General features: G+C 51.0%; 1 long non-coding RNA gene across 1 annotated transcript; it reads left to right on the top strand.

Moving 5' to 3' along the window:
• Positions 1 to 2,539: 2,539 nt before the first annotated feature.
• Positions 2,540 to 3,989, top strand: LOC138836821 (uncharacterized). Its single transcript, XR_011375073.1, has 3 exons — positions 2,540 to 2,769; positions 3,398 to 3,569; positions 3,748 to 3,989. It is a non-coding gene; the product is annotated as an uncharacterized lncRNA (long non-coding RNA).
• The last annotated feature ends 5,147 nt before the right edge of the window (positions 3,990 to 9,136 follow it).

Genomic DNA, 9,136 nt, shown 5'->3' with positions numbered 1-9,136 from the left:
CTTGTTCTTTTTCCTCATTTCCCAGATCCAACCTTATTTCCATGTTTCCCACCCGCCCCCCATGCACACACCTTGCATTTTTGTAATCCTCTCATTTCCCACAAGTAATGACAGACTCTTATGATGGTTGCAGTCTTTGCTGCAGATGTCTGCCAAAATCATTTTCCTGAAACATCACCCTTGCTCCGTCACACCTTCCCCAGAGACAATTGCTGCGGGGACACCATCCTGGGCCGGCCCTCCCTACCCAGGCGCGCCCCACGATTCCTACAGGATGATTCCTTTGCTATAGGAGCAGGGGAGGAATGACCTGTCACTGATTCCCCCATCCTCACCCATCTTGTGCCCTTTGACTGAAAATGTGCTCTCCCACCTTCCTGCCAGTGCCAGTGCTGCCCAAAATGTGGTCCAGGGCTGGGAAGACTCCGGGTTTAACCCCCAGAATCAGTCAGTCAAAATAATAAAACAGAACATGAAGCGTGACAGGGTGCACATTGTCCCTGGGGTCCCCCACTAAACCACAGTCAGTAAGCCAAGACCTGGCACTGGAATGGGCTCACCAGGTCACTCTCAGGCTTGCTAACATAAGATCTGAAAGGCGCTCTTCTTGTGCATCTCATGCACCAACGTTCTTCTCTTGATTTGTCAAAGTTATTCATTCTTATTTCATGGCAGAGCTGGGTCTAGAAGCCCTGTTCCTCCCTGTGTGATTATCCCGATAGCTGCATCGCTGTGCGAGTATTGATTTGGTGGAGAACAGGCACGGGCCTGCTTCTCACCAGAACCCTAAGAAGTAATCACCACCCTCCCACACTGCACCCCAGGATCATCCAGGCTGACCTCAGCCTGGTGCTGCCCTGCCCCTCAGGTTGACCCCACACACACACACACACACACACAGGCTGATCCCCACCTGACACTGCCCCACCAGTTTCTTCTCCATTACAGGATGCTGATACCAACCTGCTTTGGAAAACCACCTGTGTGCTTGGTGAGCCAGGGGCCAAGATACCTGCAGGGAGCAATCGAGCAAGGCACTGGGCTCTGCTGAGCCCCTGAGCTGTCTGGTTCTTCCATACCTTCTCATTTCCTTGCATGTTTGGCTTTCCTTTCTAGATCAGAGAGCGGCCTGTAGGTTTGCCTCATTGTGGCCAGTTCAGCCTGTTCTGATTTCTACCCCCTTGTTCTTTGTGGCAATCACTCAGAGCTGACCAGCTGAGGCCCCCACATCATCCAGTCATCTGGTTTGGCCTCTGTCCTGCCTTATCTACAACCAGCTCTGGTACGTGGACAAGACAATGACAAGCCTTCGAGTTACCACCCAGATGCCAAGAAGATTTCCTGCAAGAGGCAACCATCACCCCAGCAACCATCACCACAGCAACTGTTGCCATGGTAGCTGTCACCATACTGTGCGCTGCTCACTTCTCATGCCCCCATTTTGGAACCACTTGGTCCTCTGTTGAATTTCCCTCTTTTCTGTTGCACCCTGGATGTGCTGGCTCCCTCCTGCTCCACATGGCCCAGGTTGGGCTGTTTCCTCACCATTCCCTCATCCCCACCCATGCACAAGTCCTATTTTCCCCTCTTTCCACCACAGTCTCCTGAATGAACAACTCAACTTTCAGCTCCAGGAGCTGAACGAGATGAAGATGACCGCACAACCGTGTTGACAGCCTCACTTTAAATTCAAGTGGGCAACTCACAGGCTGAGCCTCTGCCACATGCATCATCCCATTTCATTCCCAGAGCCCGCCACCTCCAGACTCTCTCAGGGCCCGGCTTCAGAGTAATCTGCCTTCGTGTTTCACGGGAGAGAACACAAGCCGTCGAACTACACAACTCAGCACCTCCCAGCCTGCCTGGCAGGTTGCAGTGAGCGTCCAGTCTCTGCTTTTCCTCTTTACAGACTGGATAAATCCATTCTGTAACCACTCTAAGACAGGTATCCCTCTGGTACACCCCATCCTGTGCTTCTTCCTCTCCCACAGCAACGTCCTCCCTCCCTGTGGAGCCGTTGCTATCGGTTACTACGACGCAGCTCACACCTTTTAGAGATGCTCGACTCCTCTCTGCTCCTTTTCCCAGCCACCACAAATGCCTGCAGAATGTGTCCTCCTGTGTGTCGTCAGTCTATCCTCAGCCCACAGCAGTCAGGAGATTGCCTGGTTATTGCAGCATTCACAGAGATTACTCTTGCCAAACCCGGGCAGGAATTTTCTTCTGGCCAAGACTGTCGGTTCTCTTTGCTCACTTGCTCTAAGGCCTCGCAACAGGTAGCTCCTCACCCCTGCTTTCTGTATTGAGCATCTCATCATTGCCACCCAAAGTCTTGGTGCTCTCCAGGCACCAGCACCTGTCTGATATGATGGTGAATCTTGGTTGTCAACTTGATGGGACTGAGAGACACCTAGGAAGTTAGTAAACCATGCTCTAGGGTGTTTGTGATGGATTTCCTGAGATGATGAGCTAACAGGAGGACCCGCCCACAATGTGACTGACACCAACGGTCACCCACTGAGGATTAACCAAGGGGAAGGACTCACCCAGAATGTGACTGACAGGAGCCATTACCCACTGAGGATGAGCCATGGGATAGGACCTGCCTACTTTGTGACTGACACTAACAGCCACCCACTGAGGATAAACTAAGGAGGAGGACCTGCCCACAATGTGACTGACATCAACCATCACCCACTGAGGATGAAGTAAAGTAGGAAGACCTGCCCACAATTAGATTGACACCAACCACCACCCACTGAGGATAAAGTAAGGGGGAAGACCACCCAGAATCATCACCCACTGGCTTCTCCTACCTTCTGTCTTTCTACAAGTGTTCGGACTAATTTAAAAAATTCTCTCATATTTGGATCTTAGACCTGAAATGCAACCACCCATATCATCACTCACAGAGGCATACTCTTACATACTCATTTTAGTTGACTGTAGTTTATTATGGGTTGGAGTGAAAAATCCCCAGAGCAAACCTTTTGAACAATTAATAGTTTGACAAAATGCCATGTTAGGAAGCTGAAACGAGATTGCAAGGGAAGGGGCTGGCGGGAGGAGGTGGCTGAAGGAATGAAAAACAGAAATGGGGACAAACAAAGCTAGAACCCTGCTGTACATTCATGAGCAGGGACGTGGGAAATATGACAGGAGGGAACAGGCAGGGTGGGTGGGATGATGCAAGGGCTGACTCTGATCAACTAGATGGACAGCTGAAATCATAACCCCAAGGGGTTATGACCTTTTGAACTTTAGGGGGGAAAATGATAACTGGCTATCAGTGGCTTGTGTCTATTATTTCTAACTACTTGGGAAGCTCAGATTGGGAGGATGGCCGTTTGAGGCCAGCCCACGCTGAAGAGGTCACAAGACTCCCTTCTCCACACAGAGCCGGCATCCGAGCATAAGACTAAGATTTCAAGCTATGTAACAGGCTAAGGCCAGGGGGATCAAGGTCCTAGGCCAGCGAGGACAGAAAAGTCTGCAAGACTCCATCTCCACAGAGGACAGCTGGCTGTGATGGCTCATACCTGTCTTCCAGTGATCACAGGAAGCCTGAGGTAGGCGGACTGGGTCCCAGGCAAGTTCCAGGTCAGAAGAGAGACCCTGTCTAGAAAAAAAAGACCAGTGCAAACTGGAGGTGTAGGTATGGCTCAGGAGTATTGCACTCACACAAGCACACGGCCATGAGTTCAAATCCCACTACGACTAACAACAACAACTAAAATGTTTTCACAGGGAAGAAACGCAAGATGGTTAGATGAGGCCTGCCTGGAGCATTGGGAGATTCACAGGTCCAGCCAGCCCCACAACCTCACCCAACACCAGCTCACCAGCTCCGGGTGCACTTGCACATCTTTTCATAATTTGATTAGCGACAGATGCTATTATCTAAGGAAATCTAAATTGCCTCTTCCTGTGCTAATGAACTACTGTACCAAGTGTGTGGAGATTTGAGAACAAGATAGATGTATTAATGAGTGTCTAATTAAAGGGACAGTTGCAGAGTTCTTCACCAGGGTGGTGGAGGGGAGGGGGATGTTTCTATTTCTTGTAAAGACTGACACGTTTTTATGACACAGTGAAAATATTGTACATCGAGTTTAATTTTTAACCAGCACAATTTAGGAACTGGATGAAATTTTAAGTTTAATGAAATACAAGAGGCCGTGACGCCCTGGTTCTGGTAGAGCGTGGGGACTGCAGGCCTTTCCACCAGAGCCTCCCACCACCCCCTCTGGCTTCCCCAGCACTAGCCTCAGTGTGGCAGTGGACACCAGGGAAGTGTGCCTCCTACCCTTCCTCTTCCTCAGCACCCCAAGCCTCCACTCCAGGCAGGGAGACAGTTGCTTTCACTCAGCAGTCATTGTAATCATTTGGCTGGGAAGGCCCTAGAGGCTAGTGTGTTAAAGGCATGGAACCTTTAACAAGTGGATCCTGCTAGGAGGTGTTTAGGTCACTGCAGGCGTTCCCTAGAATGGAATTGTGGGACCCCAGGCCCCTCCTCTTCCCATCTCTGGCTTTTGTCTGTGTATGTATGTATGCGTGCCAGCACTGGGGCTTGGACTTGGGGGGCTTCCTCTCTTGCTTGGCTTTTTCATTCACAGCTAATGTTCTACCACTTGAGCCATGCTTCCAGTTGCTGCTTTTGTGCTGGTTAAGTGGTGATAAGAGTGTCATGTATATATCTGCCCATACTGACACCCAATCAAGATCCTCAGATCGCAGCTTCCTGAGTAGCTAGGATTACAGTGTAAGCCACTGACGCCCCTGGCTCCCTCTCTCCTCTTCCTCTTAGGTGGAGGTGGTGGTTTTGCACTGACATGCGCTCCCACCTGAAGCCACAGATTTGGGCCTGAGAGACACAGGGCCCAGACTTTCCCAGATCATGAGAGAATACAATTATGATAAAGAATCTTAAACCAGGTTTCTCTGGGGAAGTAGACCAGTAGGGGGCGGGGGGGGGGGGGACATGAAGAGAGACTGAAAGAAGACTGTTCCATTTCATAGAATTAACTCCTATTATTACGGAAGCTGGCAAGTCCAACATTCTGCCCAGTGGTTCGTGGGCTTGGGGACCCCGAGCAGCGTCAGTGTCACAGGTCAAACCCGAAGGCTGCCCTCAGCTGAATCCTTTCCGTCCTGTGAGGGGAGAGCACTGTTTGCTCAGGGAAGGCCCACCCGCGTGACAGAGTAACGGGGACTGTACTCCAAACCCCATGCTGTTGATCTCATCCCAAAACACCATCATGGAAGCCTGGAGAATGTCGCATGATCACACATGTGGGTGTGGCCGCGGGGCCAGGCTGCATCTCCTGCCACATAAAGTAGCACAGTTCGCATCAGATAGACTGTGCATGAGGAGGGCAGGCCAGGGCCAGCCAGGGCACCGGAGAGGACCGGACAGAGCCTAGCCTTCAATGATGAGCGTGGCCAGGAATGGTCATGGTGACCGCCATGAAGGTTTATCTTGCCCCCCCCTCCCTTATCGGTCTCTCCCCTCCCCTTGCTCTCCCTCCCCCCCTGCTCTCCCCCACTTCCTCTTCCTCTCCTCCTGTCACACATGGTTAGCCTCTCCTTAGACCCCCAAAGCACTAGAGCCAACAAACCAAGACCCTCTGAGGTCACATAATAACTGATAGAAGAGGGCTGGGAAGGTGGCTCAGTACATGCATGAGGCCCTTGGTTCAATTCCTCAGCACCACATAGAAGTGGCGCTGTGGCTCAAGTGGTAGAGCGCTAGCCTTGAGCTGAAGAGCTGGGGGACAGCGCCCAGGCCCAGAGTTCATACCCCGCGACCGACAAAAATAAAAAACATGACAGAAGAACACCTGGGGGAATGATGGCTGGTGGTCCTGCGGTTGGGAGTGTGCCAGGCCCACACTGTGGGAAACCGTCCCCATCGGAGCCCTTGGCTTTCCTTCCAGCCTGCCTCACCAAACACACTGTGGAGCTGCTTCTCCGGGCCCGGGCCGGCCCTGGGCCTCAAGAGCTCAGCCCCAGGCTGGGACATGGAACTCACAGCACCCCCAAAGAACAATGGAGGAACAGAGTGGGCTAGACATTCTGCCCACATCTGCACTAGGGCTCTTGGTGACAAGAGCAAGCTCCATTTCCATGTTTCTCAAGCCTTCATTGAAAGACAGCTTCCACCCTCCCCGCCTGAGCATGACGCCCACAGCTGCAGCTGTACTGTGTGGATTCAGCGTGGACTTCCTGCCACTTTCCCTGGCCTTTCTGCTGCAGAGGAATTCCCCTTCAGTGGATGCCATGAAACTCAGCAACCTAACCATGCATTCTGGCTCAGCAGCTAACGGGACTCTCGCAAATGGGTGTACTTCCGCAGCCCCCACCATGGGCCTAATTGCCAGGGTTTGTAGTAGGAGCAGAGGTCGCTCGATGACTGGCTGTTGGGTACCGCCACGGAAGTGCACATTAATTATTTAAGAGATGGACGTATAATTATTGTAAGCCTTAAGTAATTACCTATAATTTTGGCAAGGGTTAGAAAAACTGAGAGTCTAGCAAACTCAGGTTTTAGTCATTAGTAAAATCATAATTACATTTAAATTGCAAAATGAAAATTATGCAATTTATCTCCCCAATAATGCATAAACATTACAGTGAGCGTAGGCTTTAATGGACTGTAAAATCCATGAAAGTGATGGCAGCTGGGGTAACCTCACCCCCTTGCTATTATTTTATAGTTTAACAGCTCCTACTAGGTCCACTAGGCCTGCCGTGGTCCTTTCTACAGGAAGGCAAGGAGTTTGGGGAAGGAGAAGAAGTGGAGATTAAATAGGCCTAACTTACAGTAGACTTATACCTCAGGTGGGAACTATGAGAGAATTACAGGAGACATTGGCAGCTGAGTTTCCAGGTGAATGGGAAGGAAACTGAGGCCCAGAGAAGGGACAAGTCTGACATTCGTGACTCGGGGCATGGAATCCAGCATCGGCAGCTCTGAGGTGGCTGCTCCTCCCCACCATGGCATCTTACTGTATTGAGGTCCCATGCTATGGTCTTCACCCTGGAGACCACCTGTCTGAGGCCTTGTGGTTCTCTGTATGGTCCCAGTAATTCATCAGCAGGAAAAAGTTGCCATTTCTCATCTAGTCCTCAAGATGGCTTGGTTAAATATATCCACTGATTACAATCCAAACTACTTAGGAGGCTGAGATTGAAGGATCACAGCTGAAAGCAGCCTGGGTCAGACTCTGATTAACCAGAAGTGGAGCTGTGGCTCAAATGGTAGAAGGCTAGCCTTGAGCAAAGAAGCTAAGGGATAGTACCTAGGCCCTGAGTTCAAGGCCAGCCCCCTTTTCCCCCCACATACACACAGAGGCTCTACTGAAACTCAGGCTCACAAACGTGAGTTCTAGTTCCTACATCTTGGCCCACAGTGAACTCGGAGGAGATGGTTATGGACTGAGTCTGCTGACGAATCCATCATTGATGATCTGTCCACTCCATTTACGTTCTCCTGTTATCAGGGAAGGGAGCAGAGTCTGCTCCAGCATCTCCCAATCCCTTGTAGAGGAACAGAGGCTGAAAAACGAAACCACCAGGCAAACCTATTTATCATCACTCTGCAAATGGTGCAGGGCCAGACGTGTTTGCTGAGATACGTCATCCCATTTATGCCCAGATGCTTACCCGCCCCGCTCAGTCTTGACCAACCTCGGCCCGAAGCAGGAGGTAAAATCGCTCCTGTTGTCAGCATCTAAGTCACGCCCCGGCAGGTGACGAGGTTGCCCTGCGCATGCCTCCCAGCTGTGCTCCTATGTCTAGCTCCACACACCATGGACAGAGATCTGTAAAATCACCGCATGATCATCACTTTCCAACACTTTCCCTTGCCGTGGAAAAGGGCCTGGAGGCATCCTGAACTCTGTTCCCAGTGCTCAGAGGACTCAGGATGAGTGTTTGCTCTCCCAGCTGGATACCACAGGGAAACGCAAATGAATGATCCCACGATTTTTTTTTTGCCCTGAGGGAATTTTACAATTAATGAGGGATTAGAGATAAGATCAGACAAATAAGTACACAGACTCCCCTGGGCTTTGGACTGGGTTAGATATTGACAAATACAAGTGGAAAAGGCGTTTATTCTATCTCACTTAGAAACCTCAGAGCTCTCTTAGCCCCATTTGCCTTCCGCACTTTTCTGTCAGCTTGCAGGTGCACAAAACCTTCACACGAAGCCGATTTTACAACCAGCGGTGGCATACCCCACGCAGTTAGTTCAATCCTGACTGAGAGTCTGAAACAGCACTCGTGTGACCTCCAAAGAGGGCGAGCCGAGGCTGAGGGGTTGGGGAGGCATCTGCGTAACTTGACCACCACAGAGAAACAACAGCAAGCGCCATGGAATGGGAAATGGCGGGTGGCATTGTGAGGCAGGCCTCGGCTACCTGTTTTGTTTGTGTTTGTGTTTTTGGTTTTCTGAAGTACTGGGGATTGAACTCAGGGCCTGGCACTCCCTGGGCACATGCGTTACCCCGTGGCAGGCTGCGGTCTTTTTGCTTTTGTTTCCCCCTCACACACGCATTTGTCTCTTAGCATCAGTTTCACATGTCAGAGCATGCGTATGACACACATGACTTGACCAGACTCCCCTCCGTCACGTTTATCCCTCATCCCCACTCCTAGAGTCTCAACAAGCGCTGCGGTTCCCTCCCACACACCCCAAGTACACAGAGATCCGACCACATCCACACCCCTCCCCCCTCACAGCCTCCATCCGCTGCCTCCATGTCACCCACCTGTTCTACGTGCCTGTCGCTTTGTTGTGATATTTCCCAAATTCAGATAGAGTCTCACGCGGCCAGCTTTGGGTCACATCCTGATCCTCCCACCTCTGCCTCCCAAGTATCTGGGATTACAGGTGTGCATCACCCCCTACCTCTACCATGTGTTTAAAGTATGGTCTCAGTAGCTTTTGCCCAGGCTAGCTTCGAACTGTGATCCTTCAGCCTCCACCTCCTGAAAAGCTGGGATTACAGACGTGTGCCACAACAGGCTGCCTTGGCTACCGGACAGTAGCAGATCCACGCTTACAAGCATATGTACCGACTTGGCTTTTAGTTAAGGCTTTGGCCTTTAAGCTCAGTCTTAACAGGCTCAG

Source organism: Dipodomys merriami, unplaced genomic scaffold (assembly GCF_024711535.1).
Source record: "Dipodomys merriami isolate MVZ:Mamm:240054 unplaced genomic scaffold, mDipMer1.0.p SCAF_26, whole genome shotgun sequence".
NCBI classification, from domain to species: domain Eukaryota; kingdom Metazoa; phylum Chordata; class Mammalia; order Rodentia; family Heteromyidae; genus Dipodomys; species Dipodomys merriami.
This window is presented reverse-complemented; position numbering and strand designations above follow the sequence as displayed.